Below are 16,357 nucleotides of genomic sequence, written 5' to 3' on the forward strand. Positions count from 1 at the left end.
ATCTTTTGGAGGGACCACCATTCAGACCACTGCAGATGTCACTGATGAACAACTTTTGCCTTTGGACCGCTCTCTTGATGTTACACTGTGCAGTCTGTATGGTTTGAGAAATTAACACTCACCAGTGGTGAGTTCCAATTCACAGAGCAGTGAGATGCAGATCCTCTTTATATTGAGCCAAAAATCTCATTCTCCTTGTGCTTGTTTGCCTTCTTAATAATTCTGAGAATTACAATGAGAACACTTCTGATCTTTCTTCCGTAAGAAAATCTTTAAAGTTGAAAAGTTTAATGTTATTTCAACCTGGTCCTATGTGCCACTTCTAAATTTCATGTTCTTTCTTAACCTTTTCATTTACACTTACTGATCAGTGATCACACTCCCCTGATGTCACTACAGCCTGACTTGAAATCTTTTGACTCCTCTCGTCCACATTCATGAGGTTTATAGCAATGACTTTCCCAAAAGTCACCTGTAATCTCTTAGTCACAAAACAGGTTCCTTGTCTACCCTGGTTAATCTCTTTTATCTTTTTCTATATCTTTACTATATATTTCTTTACAGTGCATTACATGGAAAGGTACAGAGAAGAAAGAATGGTAATAAAAGAAAGGAGTTAGAAAAGTGAGTAATTTTTTTTTATTATACTTTAAGTTCTGGGGTTCATGTGCAGATCGTGCAGGACTGTTACATAGGTATAAATATGCCATGGTAGTTTGCTGCCTCCATCCTCCCGTCACCTATATTAGGTATTTCTCCCAATGTTATCCCTCCTCAATCTTCCCAGCCCCTGCTATCCCTCCCCTAGACCCCCCCACCCCCCAAAAGACCCCCGTGTGTGATGTTCCCCTCCCTGTGTCCATGTGTTCTCATTGTTCAACACCCACCTATGAACGAGAACATATGGTGTTTGGTTTTCTGTTCTTGCGTCAGTTTGCTGAGAATGATGGTTTCCAGATTCATCCATGTCCCTGCAAAGGACACGAACTCATTACCCTGGTTGATCTCTTAGCAACACCTTGAAACTCCCTTAATCTTTAGAGCATTATACCTCCCTGGTTCTCTTCTCTCCTCTGGTTCTTTTCTCTCCTTCCTGTTCTCCGCCCCCATCTTCTGCTGAGTGTAGGGCTCTCCAACCATTTCCCCCATACCGTTCCCCCGCCTCTCCTTCCGCACCTGCCTCTGTTTCCACGGTTTCAAATACTCTTTCCATGTGTGGGTCACACTCACTCGCTCATCTCCAAGCCTGACTTGGCTTCAGAAAGGAGCGTTTCCCTGTCCTTGTTGGCTAGCACAGCCTTCGTCTCCTTCCTCATCCTGTTCCCCTCTTGGTGTTCCTATTTCTATGAATAGCATGACCATCCTACTGCTCAAACATATGAATAAATTAAGTAATCTTGATTTATTCTCTTCCCTCACCTCCCACATTTAGCCAGGTACCGAATTCTAATGATTCAACCAAGGAAGAGCTCAAACTTCTTGGCTACTTTCCTCTCCTGCTGTCAATATCTTAATACATCATTTCTGCAACTTTAATGTGCATTCAGATCACTTAGGGATCTTAATAAAATGCAGACTCTGATCCAAGAGGTCTGGGGTGGGACCTGATAATCTGCATTTCTAACCAGCCTTTAGGTGGTGCAGAGGCTGCTCACCTGTGCTGGGACCACACTGAGAAGAAAGGCTTTAAGTTTTACCTTGATATCTTTTCTCCGTCTCTGAGCTTCCCAGATGATCTCATTGGCCATACTCTTGCCTTGGGTCCATTTTATACAGATTACTCTTATTCAACCAAATGTGATCATCTTTCTCCTACCCTCAAATACCTTCTGCGACATCTCCTTCTGCTATCTGTTGAATGAAGACTAAACGTCTCGCATCAGCTTTCCCCTGTTTCATGGCTTGGGTTTGCATTTTGTGTTCAGTCTCAAGTCTCAAGGTCACTCTTCACTTTACCTTCAGGTGTCCTCATCCTCTGCCACGTTCTCTTGTTGCTTAGGATGCCGTTTCTGCCACATCATCAGGGTCCAAATTTTAGCAATGTGTCAAGGACTGCTTGAAATGAATTCATCTTTTGTTACTTTATCAGAATCTCACTTTTATCACTGATTACATTCACTCTTGGTTTTATGTGTGTGTGCACATAAACTGTTTCAAATATCAGACTGCGTTCTCCTTGAAAGATGCTGTGTTTTGTCGGTCTTGGACTGCCTTCAAGTACCTAGTGCAGAGTCTTCTTCATACTCAATATGTACATTCACATATAAAACCTAGGTGACTTTGCAAGAACACATCTCTACAAAAATTATTAAAAATTATCTGGGTTTGGGGGCACATGCCCCTGTAATCTCAGCTACTTGGGAGGCCAAGGCAAGGAGGATCCCTTGAGCCCACAGATTCAAAGCTGCAGTGATCTGTGATGGTGCCAACTGCACTCCAGCTGGGGCAACAGAACGAGATCCTGTCTTGACAAAAGTAAATGCAGTGTTTTTGTTATTTGTCTCCTTATGAAAGTAATACATGTGATACAAAATTCAAACATTATGGAAATATATATCAAAAGTAAAAGTCCACCATAACCCAATGCCCCAAAAGACAACTACCGTTAACATTTTGAAGGCATGACAGGGTTGTTTCTGATATTTTTCAACACATATTCTAACGTTTACTCTATAGCAAACTGGGATAATAATAGACTTTTGCAACTTGACTTTGAATGTAAATCTATCTCCCTCTTCTTAAAATCTGCAGCTTATTCCAGAAGATTGACTGATTTAACTGCATAAAAATCAATCTGCTTAAAATGGCCCAGCAATGCAGAAATATGTTTGCTTTGAATTTCTGATCACTTAAGTATGTCTTTATTCAGCGATTTCCCTCTCTGCTCCTCAGATTGTGCTAGACTTTGGATTTGTAACAGTAAAACAAAACACAAATACTACTCCGGAAGTTCCAAGCTATACTTAGGTCTTTAGGCTAATGTTGAGTGATGAACTGCTGGTGAGGTAGTAATCATTTATCTTTGATGCCAAATTAAAATTATCATGTTTGATGACATGCACGCTCAGATTGCTGAATTTTATATTGAAATGCAAGTTTTCAAATTCTTTTTTTTTTTTTTTTGAGATGGAGTCTCAGTCTGGTTCTGTCACCCAGGCTGGAGTACAATCTCGGCTCACTGCAACCTCTACCTCCTGGTTTTAAGCAATTCTCCTGCCTCAGCCTCCCAAGTAGTTGGGATTACAGGTGTCTGCCACCATGTCTGGCTAATTTATTATTTTTTTTTTTTTAGTGGACACAGAGGTTACCATTTTGTCCAGGCTGGCTTTGAACTCCTGACCTTGTGATCCACTGCCTGGGCCTCGCAAAGTGCTGGGATTACAGGCCTGAGCCACCACATCCAGCCAGTTTTGAAATTCTTTAGCTCCATAAAGAATGGGTGACTCATTGTGAATTCTGAATGTGTGCATATTTATCTATCTATCTAATACATATGTATAGGTATTACTTTTTGTTTCATGAATAATGGAATAATAAATATGGAATAAAAATATAGAAAATGTTGGAAAAGATATACCAAAAATTTTAACATATTTAATAAAACTACAATTTAGAAAGAAGCTGTAGGAAAAAACAAAAGGAAAACATCATGTAAGCTATGATTTAGAATGCCAGTAATTGGGGGCACACAAATAAGGCATTTGTTGAAAAGAAAATTCTTTTAGAAGTAAAAATCAATACTCCCTTTGGAATTTTGAGAGCTAAGTCTTCATAATGATGTATGTTTCCTACTGATGCCATATTTGTCATTTAAAAAATAGTTCTATAGTAGAACTCGGGAAAGTCATTTTCCTGGGTAGAGGAAGGACAGGCGTATGTTTGAGGGACCTAGAGATGTCAGCAAAGGAGACTATATTTATGGAGAAGAAACTTAAAAGTAGAATGTAACGCAATAAAAGGCTACAACTTTGAATCGATATGAGACTTTTGCAGTCTGGGTTAGTGAAATTATATAAAGAGTAATTTATTTATTTATTTATTTATGGAGATGGGGTTTCACTCTTGTTGTCCAGGCTGGAGTTCAATGGCACGATCTCTGGCCACTGCAACCTCCGCATCCTGGGTTCAAGTGATTCTCCTTCCTCAGCCTCCCAAGTAGCTGGGATTACAAGCGTGTGCCACCGCACCCGGCTAATTTTTGTATTTTTAGTAGAAACGGGGTTTCACCGTCATGGTCAGGCTGGTCTCAAACTGCTGACCTCAAGTGATCCATCTGCCTCAGCCTCCCGAAGACTGCTGGGATTACAGGTGTGAGCCATCACTCCTGGCCAATATAAAGAATATTTCTGCATCTTCTATCAAACCCCTGAAAATGTTGTCCATTTTTGTAGTTAATATGTCTCATGTATGGTATCATATGTTTCTTGTAGACTTTAATACCAGTAAAAATTGAACCTCCTTTAGAATAATAAGAGTAATTATCTGATAATATAATTAAACTATCTTTATTTCATTTTTTACTTTGGCTGCTGGGAAACTCAGACCTAAAACTAACATTCAATCACAGTGGCCAGTTTTGCTTAGTTTTTCTGTATACTACTTCCCTTTTGTTCTAGTATTTTTTTAAATAATATAAGCATTCTCAGATTCTCTTTGGAAAGCAAGCAAGATATAAATTGGAAATATATAGTCTAAAATTATACCCACAAAAAATTCCCATATATAAAAAGAAACGAAATGAATACTTTGAAAGCAGATTTAAAAAGACAAAGTAATATGTTGGAACCAAGGTCTCTTTGAAGGCCTGAAAACCCCAGGAACCTCCATGGGCAAAGAAAGCCACTTTTAGCCAATGCAAGATACCCTGAAGAAAGAACAGGTAATGATGGTGCTGATAATGATAACTGTTGATAATTATGATGAATTGTAATAAATAATGAATTATAAGGCTTCAGATTTTCAGACAATATCTCACTGAATTAACAACCTTCTTTTTTCATGCATAGTTGACAATGAAATATTGTGTATATTTATAGTGTACAGTGTGATGCTTTGATATCGTGGTACTTTGTGAAATGATTACATCAGGCTAATTAATATATCCATCACCTCTGATTTTTTTTTTTTTTTTTCTGTGAGAACATTGTAAGATGTATTCTCTTAGCAGTTATCAAGTGTTTGTTATCATTAACAATAGTTTTCGTTGTGTTGTGCAATAGATCTCTCAAACTTATTCATTCCAACTGAAACTTTCTACCTTTGCCCAACATCTTCCCAACGATCACCCCTTCCCTGCCCTCTGGGAAGCCCCATTCTGCTCTTCATCTATACGTTCTACTTTTCGTGATTCTGTACGTAAGTGAGAACATGCAGCATTTGCGGAAAGCCGTGCCTGACTTATTTCACTTAACACAGTGTCCTCCAAGTCCAACCATTTTGTGGCAGATGGAGAATTTTCTTCTTTTTTAAGGGTGAATGCTATCTATTGTGTATGTATACCACATTTTCTTTCTCCATTCTTCTTGCTAATAGCCACTCACTTTGATTCCATATTTTGGCTATTATGAATAATGCTGTGCTGAACACAGGAGGGCCAATGACTCTTTGACACTGATTTCAATTCCTTCAGATATATTCCCAGTAGTGGGATTGCTGGATCCCAGATCCTATGGTAGATTTATTTATTAATTTATTTTTAATTTAATTAAATTTAATTTTTTTTGAGACTGTTGCCCAGGCTGGAGTGCACTGGCACGATCTCGGTTCACTGCAACCTCCGCCTCCCAGGTTCAAGCGATTCTCCTGCATCAGCCTCCCAAATAGCTGGGATTACAAGTGCCTGCCACCACACCCGCCTAGTTTTTGTATTTTCAGCAGAGACGGGGTTTCACCATGTTGGCCGGTTTGGGCTCTAACTCCTGACCTCAGATGATCCACCTGCCTCAGCTTCCCAAAGTGCTGGGATTACAGGCGTGAGCCACCGCGCCTGGCCGGTAGTTTAATTTTTATATACCTGTTTGCCATTTGTATGTTTTATTTTGAGAAATGTCTATTCATATCTTTTGCCTATTTTTTAATCAGATTATTTTCTTTTTTGCTATTCAGTTGTTTGACTCCCTTATATGTTCTGGTTATTAACATTCTTGTCAAATGGATAGTTTGCAAATATTTTCTCCTATACTGTAGGTCATCTCTTCACTTTTTATTGCTTCCTTCGCCATGCAGAAATGTTTTCGCTTGTTGTAATCCCATTTGTCTATTTTTGCTTTTGCTGCCTGTACTTTTGAGATCTTACCCAAAAAGTCTTTGCCCAGACCAATGTCCTAAGCATTTTCCCAATGTTTCCTAATGGTGATTTCAGAGTTTTGGGTCTTAAATTTAAGTCTTTAATCCAATTTGATATGATTTTTGTATTTGGTGTGAGATAAGATCCAATATCATTCTTCTGTTTGTGGATATCCAGTTCTCCCAACTGCATTTGTTGAAGAGTATCCTTTCTCCATTATGTGTTTTTGGCATCTTTGCTGAGATATTTTTGGGCTCTTTATTCCGTCCCATTGGTCTGTGTGTCTGTTTTTATGCCAGTAACATGCAGTCAACAGCCCTCTTTAAATAGAAATTATTATCTTTTTTATATATACATAAAAGGAAACTGAAACATACTGAGGACCTTCCTCTGCTAAAACAGCTAATAATGTCAGAGAAGCTCAGTGGATCCAGGCTGCACCCTGTTGCCTTTCATATAGAATGCATGGATACCTTTCTCATCAGAAGCAGGGACCAGGCAAAAATGAACCCAAAGGTCTAGGCTTAAAGAGAATATCAGGAAGCTGATTCTGGGAGGGACTGAAATGTTCCCATAGTCTTAGAGACAGGCCTAGCCCATGTTAAACTACTGATGAAATACTGACTAATGTGGGTCAGGTCCAGAATCGAACCAGGCTGAATAAAGAAACTGGTACCTGGGTCTGAAGGCTGTGCCAGGTGAGCGAGTCTGTGGCCACTCTCCAGCTTCATCAAAAACAGAAATGTGTGCCCGTAACACTTATCTGTTGCACACTCAGATCTTCTTCCTCCCACACCAGCACTCTCCAGAGCCTTCTCTATGTTTTCCTCTAACTGTGGCACGTTTGACTTGACTTTTCTTAAAGCACACTTTTTCTTATCCTTGCAGTTTTTCAAGTGATCACTCTGTACTTTGTCTTCTCCTGATCACAAAGTTCTTCTCTCTGACTCTTTTCCTTTTCTTTTTTCAGTCCCATGAAATAGGGTCCCCTTATCACTCTTTGGAACTGATTATCTGAAGTTATGGCATGAAGAAGCTTATTGAAACATTAAAACACCACACTCCGTTACCATCCAGCTTGGTATCTCCACGGCATTTTCATTAATTTCCCTAACGTGATTCATCCTTCGTTCTCTGCAACCCAAGATGCTGACTTCTCATGCTCCCCTTGACACCCTGAGCATTGCTTTTCAGTCACTTTCGTCCGTCCTTCCTTCTTTACCTGCAATATAGACCCTTCGTAATGTGACCGCATGCAGACTTTCAAGGGGTTTCTGAGATTATCTAACGTAGGCCTCTTATTTTATGTTTGAGGATCTTGGAATCTGGAAAGGTTGAATGCCACACCCAAAGCTGCAGAATTCTACGCCTGGATCTTTCGACTCTCTGTCTACGTTTCTATATAGACTCATGCGAAGTCACTGCCTGGAGATGACCTGGCCTCTTTTTTCACCTTTGTTGTTGGCAGCTGCATTTATGGCATCGAGTATTAGTAGAAACAGATCGCAAGTGTCAAGCCTCCTCCCAGGTGTTACATATCCATTTCTAGCCCTCCGTTAGACATTTTTACAAAGAATATCCATCAGGCACCTCTAATGTATGATGTGGAGATTGGAACCCATCACTTTTCTCCAAAATATGCCATTCTTCCCATTTTTCTTATATGCATTGAATGCATCACAGGCTTTCTAGGAAAAGAAAGGATTCAGACTTGAATCCTTTTGAATGTTTATAAAGATACCTTCCCTCTTCACATGCAGCTCCTAAGTCCTGTTGAATTCTCCTAAACTGCATCATGTTAATTCCTTGTCTCCTATTCCCACTGCTGCCTCCTCGATCCAGGCCTTTCCCATCATCTCCCCGTTACAAGTCTCCTATAACCTCGAATTTGTTCCCCTGCTTTCAGTTTCTTTTGGATTTTACTGTTCTGTAACGAGACCTACAATTTAGCTCTACGTAACTTTCAACTCCGTCTGCCTTCCCCGTCTGTCATGTCACTGTAGCCACACCAGCCTGCTTGAGGTTCTTTGGATGCGACTCCATTGTCCTGCCTCCAGGTTTCTGTGGAAACCAGACTTCCTGAAATTTACTCTCCCTAGCTTGGCTGTAGCTGTCCTAAACATATTAGGAGGCCTGCATTCTCTCAGGAAAATACAGCCATCCCTCAGTATCCAATGGGCATTTGTTCCAGGACCTCTAGCGGATACCAAAATCACAGGATGCTCAAGTCCCTTATATAAAACAGCATAGTATTTACATATAACCTATGCACATCCTCCCATGTGCTTTAAATCATCTCTAGATTATTTATAGTACCTAATGCATTGCCTCACATCACTTCATTTGAGTGGATTCAACATACTACCAAGCGCAAGGCAAATTCAAGTTCTGCTGTTTGGAACTTTGTGGATTTTTTTTACCGGAATATTTTTGGTGTGAGGTTAGTTAAATTTATGGATGTGGAACCCACAGATACAGAGGGCTGACTGTACATCTTTTCAATCCCCATGCTCCTTTAGTATGTCATGCTCACATCTATTAAAACGTTGACCATACTTATCTGCATTCAAATAAATTATGTAAATAGCTCTCTTTTTCAGGAGCCACTGATTACTTATTTCTCCACACACCTTGTAGACTTTACATTTTGTAGACGCTCACTAAACTGAGTGATGCTTAAGGTCTCTGTGCAGACAGAGATTTTTATGTTTCATTCACTGATCTATCCCGAGGGCCTGCTTGGCACATAATAGACTTCCATTAAGTATTTGTTGTTTAGTGAGTTTCTTGTTACTGTTCCCTTTGGGGGAGAAAAAGCAACATGAGATTTAGCAGTTTTCAGTGTATCTTGATGATAACAAAAATAGTTTATCTATTAGTAAACAATAAGCAGTTCCTGATGAGTGATATACAGAACATACCAGAATTTCTCCAACTGAGATTCAGAACTTCACTTGCCTGGAGCATTGTTTTTGTAGACATAATGGTTACACTGGTGACCCTCACATTTTGAGAGATGTAGTCTCTCCGACATCCTGCAAATTATGGTTCCTTTCACCGGCTAATTTCTAATGGCCAATATGTTTCAAGTAGTCATTATTAGTCGATCATTATATGCCACAACTACCAAGCTGTCTTGAAGGTTTTTGTGACCACTGGAAAGCTTTCAGTCACAGGGATTTGGGGGGTGGATGATCCTGTGTGGCCCAGGATGGTATATATGGTAATCGTATGGGATGTCTGCTAAAGATGCCATCTTGGGGATTGAAACCAAACCTGCTGAATAAGAATGGTGACAGGATCTGTCAATCAGCATTCAAAATACTGTATTTCAGATAATACTTCTGCTTGCTAGATTTTAACATCCACTGTTTCAGAAGGAGAGAGAGAGAGAGAACGAAAGATTTATTTATCTTTTCCAAGTTAGATGAATAGCATGGATTGGCAAGGGGTACATTACCTTAGGTCATTTCTCTGGTAAGATGAGTCATACTCAACTTGAGATGTTTCTCAGGCTTTGCAAAGAAAGGGTGGAGTGCTCTTTCCCACTGGAATTTAAATGCAATAGAGCAAGAACTCAGATCTCAGCTGGAAAATTCAGATGAATGCATTAAATGTATCCTGCTGTATCTATCTATCTATCTATCTATCTATCTATGTATATATATATATATNTATATATATATTTGGGGGAAATATGGTTAACAATGTTCACAGGGTACTATAAAAACATAAAGTGTTATCTCAAATATATGCAGTTCTTACCATTTTTCTGTTTGTTTCTTGAGTTCTATCAGGGAGCTATCATAAACAGATCATATTTTTGCATGGGTACAATGCTATATTTAGGGGCTACATGTCTGAGGCAGTACTTCACGTATATCATTGATATAGACAGCAGGATGTCAAAAAAGCAAAGACAACATAGTCTAGAACTGCTGCCTATGTGCAAAATAGTTTGATTATCATGATCAGTCTAAAAAAAATAGATATCATTGGTTTTGCCCATTCATTAGGGGACTTTTTTTTTTTTTTTGAGACAGAGTCTTACTCTGTATCCCAGGCTGGAGTGCAGTGGCAGGATCTTGGCTCACTGCAACCTCCACCTCCCAGGTCCTGGTTCAAGCAATTCTGCTGCCTCAGCCTCCCAAGTAGCTGGGATTACAGGTATGTGCCACCATGCTCAGCTAATTTTTGTATTTTTAGTAAAGAAGGGGTTTCACCATGTTGGCCAGGCTGGTCTCAAACTCCTGACCTTGTGATCTGCCTGCCTTGGCCTCCCAAAGTACTGGGATTACAGGTGTTAGCTACTGTGCCTGGCCCCATTAGGGGACATTTTATAAAGGTCTTCTATAAATAAGTAAATTTCAAAAATCATATACAACTAATACTTTTTCACAAATTTAATGTAAAGTAGTATATTCTGTTAAGAAAGCAAAATTAATAATCACTCTGTTCATCAGAAGTGTAGAAATTTCTGGGGTAGCAAAGACCCTAGAACCAGGTGACCCACATTCTCTCTATTTCCAACCTTCCTACTGGTAATTCACTTGCCAGTTACATTTTTTAAAGTTCCTGAATTGTGTCAGGCAGGGTTCTAAGTGCTAGGGATAAAGAGATGAATAAGCAGGACAAGATGTTGCCTTCATGGAATTTATGTCTTTGTGAAAATCCACAGGAACTGGACTAGTACTTGTAAGGGAATTTCTAAACAAGACTGCTTCTACTCGGTGTCAAGATTAGAGAAGATGGGTGTAGTAGGGTAGTTTGGCCAAGTCTCCTGACCTTCTCTAGGCTTTGCTTTTCTCCCACCTCTTATAGGTGGGACTCAGATTAAATTTTTCTTAAAAAAACAATTGTTCTTTTAGAAAAATTAGACTGCCAATGCTGATTTTTGCCACTAGATGGCAGACTTTGGCATTTATGTGTCCATCGAGTGGGTCAAGTTTTGAAAGGTTCAACATGCAACACTCAATGTGAAAAAAAATGTTAGTTTCACGTGAGTGAGAATTAGGAGTTGCTGTTATGTCCCATGGATTGTATGTTTTAAATATGACCATTCTTTTACTCCACGGAATTTGGCTACCTGCTCTCTTTAGAGGGCAAGATGAAGTTCTTTTGAAAGTCACATGTGGTTTTTTTTAATTAACAGAGACTCCTTGTGTATTTTGACTAGTGTTCTGTTTATGTAAAAAGGTTAAAATAGGCTTTGCAAAATGAGATATAGATGAATGCCCTGATGGCTCCAGGAAGTGTGTCATTTTTTTTAAATATGTGAGAAACAGATGTTTTATTTCCCAGTGACAACAGAAGAAACAGAAATTTGAACCTCTCAGCCTGACTCCTTCCTTTGATCCACTATCAGCTTTAGGAGTCCAAAGAAAATGAAGTATGAACCAAAGTAAAATCCAGCAAGTAACATGCACAGAACAAGATTAATATCACCATTAACATCGCCATTACCAAACCGAAAGCTGGCCCAAACCCCACTACTGATCAGCCCACCCATCCTCTTTCCAGCAAAGAAATAACCCAGTGTATGTCTTTTGGAAGACTCGGGGTCAGGGTGCCATATTGCATGTTTTCCAAGTCCAAACCAGACTAAGCTATAAAGAAGTAATGCCCGCTGACTCTTTACATTTCTGCAAAGCCTCTCTTAATTACAGATGCTGTTATTGACTTCCAAAACAGGTTGGCCAAGATCATCATAAGGCAGCTAGGTTCAGGAAGGGCTAAGACAATTTTTGTAGCAAAGTATTGACCCTAGATGTGTGTTAATAATCTACAAATATGTTAACTTGTAAAATAGAGTTGTCTGAGCCAAGTTGTTCTTGGGAATCAGAGGGTACAGAAGCCAAATCTTTTTGGAGAGATACCAGGTATTTCTTCCTTTAAGGGATTTCACTTCAGAGATACTTTAAAGGACCAATAAGGTCTAAATAGATGGAGAAGAAGATTCAAAACTAACCTTACAAGTGAAACTCCCTGCTGTTTTCTTTTTTATTGTTGTTGTCTGTACCAAGAACATGCTGCCTCAGAGCCTTGACACTTACTATTGTAACTGTTTGAAGTGATCTTTTTTTGAGAAGTCTGTATAGCTTGCTTCTTCAGTTCTGTAAGAGCTGTCCTCAAATGCCATCTGATCAGGCTGCATTTTGTGATCACCTCCTCTAAGTGGCATGCTTCACTTTCATCATTCACCATCTCCTGAATCTGCTGTCCTTTTCTTCATAGCATCTGTCACTGCCTGACAAAATATATATTTATTTTTTCACTTACTGTCTGTTAACACCCACTACAATATGAGTTCTATGAGACCAACGACTATAAATATAGAGAGAGAGATAGCTAAATTTCCAGTTTCTAGAACACTTTCTGGCCCAGGAGGATGGGCTCTTAATACATGCTAGCTGAATGAATGAATACTCAATCTCACTTTCATTTTTCTTATTGCAGAAGGGGAAACTGCCAAACCCACCCTTATATTTTTTTCTCCCAGGGCTTTTTCTTTTGAACATCTATATCGAAATCACCATGAATACTGTCATTCACAATAAATTATAGCATGATACACCTGAAGAATAATGAAATAAATTAGCACGTTCAATCTGACTTCCATGAATACGCCCGGCTTTGTTTCCATTAATGTTATTTTTCTATTAGAAGTACATACGAGAGAACCAACTTGTTAGTTTCTAATAAAAAAAATAATGTAAATGCTCCTTGACTTAATTATGAGCATATGCATTGAAAAAGAAGTAAAGAAATTTCTTAGGCCATAAAATGGAAGAGGAAGATGGAGAAGGGCTTTTCTGAATTTGAAAATCTGAGGCATACCTTAGTAAATCTACAATTGAGTACCTATATGGTACCGCTATGTAAAATGTGATAGGCAATTGATATGGTGGGGCTGTGTCTTCACTCATATCTCATCTTGAACTGTAGTTCCCATAATCTCCATGTGTGGTGGGAGGGACTTGGTGGGAGGTAATCGAATCATGGGGGTGGTTACCTCCATGCCGTTCTCGTGATAGTGAGTGAGTTCTCATGATATCTCATGGTTTTATAAGGGGCTTTTCCTCCACTTCACTGTGCACGTCTCCTTGCTGCTGCCATGTGAAGAAGGACATGTTTGCAGTCCCCTTATGCCATAATTGTAAGTTTCCTGAGGCCTCCTCAGCCCTTCATAACTGTGAGTCAGTTAAATCTCTTTCCTTTATAAATTACCCAGTCCTGGATATGTCTTTACAGTAGTATGAGAATGGACTAATACAGCAATCAAGACTTTGTTGGCTCAGGATGTTCTTTTAAAAAATTATTTCTTTAATAGATGAGGTCTCAATGTGTTGCCCATGCTGGAATGGAAAGTGGCACAATCATGGCTCACTGCAGCCTGACCTCTCAAACGGAAGCAGTCTTCCTGCCTCAGCCTCTGAAGCACTTGGGACTACGGATGCACTCCACCGTGGCTGGCTAGTTTTATTTTTTCAGAGAGGGGTCTTACTGTGTTACCCAGGCTGATCTTGAACTCCCGGACTCAAGCAATCCTCCTGCTGCAGCCTCCCAAAGTGTGAGGATGAAAGGCGTGAGCCACCATGCCTGGCCTCCAGAATGTTCTTGATGTGCCACAGACGCTTCACTTTTTACATTACTTGGCTGGTTTCCGGAATATGATTTCTAGTTTTTCAGTTATTATGAAGCATTTTAAAATAACTAAATATTATACTCTGTCACATTTTTCACATTAAAATCTAAGTCTTCAAATAATGCTAAACATGCTTGAAGATACTGTATTCTTTTATTTGTTTATGTTTTCATTCATCAGATATTTGTTGAGCAGCTGCCAAGGCTAGGATGTTGCACTGGAAATAGAGTGATGAGGAAAGAGGACAGGGTCCTGCCCTCTTCTTAAGGCTCACGGGGACTTAAGACCAGCTAATTTTTATTGCTGTTGAGAAGTAGCTTTAAACATATTATGATTCAATACGTAATCTGGTTTGCATGATGCTGATGTGGTCACAATGGTGAGAAGATCAATATCCCTAATAGTGTAAATTTTATTTTGAAGCTGGTTGTGTAGAAGACACTTACTGGAGACATTGTTTCTTTGGAATCCATTTTTTCCATCTCACATGTCTATGTGAAAACCTTTGGGCTCTGAATAGAATCAGAAAATAATACTTACACAGGTGTGACTTTTGAGCAGATATTTAAAAAATGTATGAGGCTATTTTACTAGGACCATGTGGAAGTTTGTGATGAAGTAAAATTTAGGCTTGTCGCGAGCTTTAGTTATTGACCTCTAAAAGATAGCAGAATGTTTGGGCTTGGTAACCAGGAATTCAGTGAATAAAGAATTTCTTAAAACAAACTCTATGCTCTAGATACCAGAGCAGTCTTGATTTAAAGATATCTAGTATTCTTTCTTTTCTGTCATTTTAAGAAGCATTTTTGTGTATTGTATTGAGATGTCTGCTATCAATTTTGAACATGGTTTTCAGTCACAAAATGTTCTCATGCTCCTAGAACTGAGAGATTATTCTCAATTTTTATCAATTTACAGTACACAATTCTTCAACCATAATTTTTCCTTTTATATGTTTCTTTGGTCTAGTGTTTCTCAATGGGATTTCTTATTATTGCCCCACTAAGGAGCCTTTTAGACTTTCTTCTCCTAAACACCTTTCCACCTCACGAAATTATATATATATATATATATATATATATATATATATATATACACACACGTTAGATACTGTGTATCTTTTTATAGAATGTGGCCACTTAGAGAGTCAGAAACCATAGCAAAATCCAAAATGTTTTTCACCCTCTAAGAACCCATTTTCAAGCCTTGTCGAGTGATATCGTCTCTGTAAAATGCATGCATCAGTCATTTCTCAGGGCACAAGACACATCCTGGTGTCAGGCTGTTCTGGCCACAGTGAGACAGCAGCAGTCCCAAGGTCCATCACGTCTCATAGTCTTTTACCTCCCATGTGGACTCCCATGTGCACTCCTCTCCGGAGGAGTTCTGTATTGTGCTTTTGGCACGTGCTGTCTCTTCTCCACGCTGTTCATCCAGCACCATCGCTCTGTTTAGATCCCCTGACCCTTCTGGACCTTGCTCCTGTATTGATTCATCTGCTGTCTCTAAAGGATTTCCATTAAGACTTCGACCACACTGCCCCTTCATGCTTAGTTTTCAAACGGTCAAAAAGATCAATATATTTTTCTGAGACAAAATAAGAAATTCCAAGCACGACTTCATTTATCTTCCAGCTCCTCACTGCTTTTTTCAGCTTCATTGCTGTGGGCGTCCTTAAACTTGCTTTGTTCTGACTAGGAAATCTGCCCCTTTTTACCACTGAAGTACAGTCGAGACAAAGTACTGCCTGTATATGTCCACTTTATTTTGTTTTTAAATATGATTTACTCAGTTGTTGCGTTCCTGTGTCACTAAGGAGTTTTTAAGCTTTTGTAATACCTTAGCGTTGGCTCACGCAATCGTTAGGTTTGAAGAAGGGAAGAAAGAGAAGAAATAAAACGTATTAAACTCTCCTATGGGACAGAAACAGTGTTAGGTGACTTCATTTTTAGAGATTCAGAAATGACTTGTGGGGCCTGTAGCGTGTCAGGTTTTTGCTCAGCTTCCCGTCTGGGTTCGGTGGCCTGGATCTGTGCTCTTAAAGCATTGTGCGTTTCGCTTTTATAATGTTTTGTTTTACTTAACATGTAGCTGATTTGGACAGCAAACATAAATAAGTTAGATATAGTTTCTAACTGGCAGACCTGTGCAAAAGAAAAACAAATCAGAAATAAGCTGTGGGCCACGTGGGCCACGTGCGGTGGCTCATGCCTGCAATCCCAGCACTTTGGGAGGCTGAGGTGGGTGGAGCATGAGTTCAAGAGTTCAAGACCAGTCTGGCCAACTTGGTGAAACCCTGTCTCTACTAAAAATACAAAAATTAGCTGGCCATGGTGGTGCACACCTGCAGTCCCAGTTACTCAGACGGCTGAGGTAGGAGAATCACTTGAACCCCGGAGACAGAGGTTGCAGTGAGCCGAGATCAC

Source organism: Cebus imitator, unplaced genomic scaffold (genome assembly GCF_001604975.1).
Source record: "Cebus imitator isolate Cc_AM_T3 unplaced genomic scaffold, Cebus_imitator-1.0 Scaffold42, whole genome shotgun sequence".
Classification (NCBI taxonomy): domain Eukaryota; kingdom Metazoa; phylum Chordata; class Mammalia; order Primates; family Cebidae; genus Cebus; species Cebus imitator.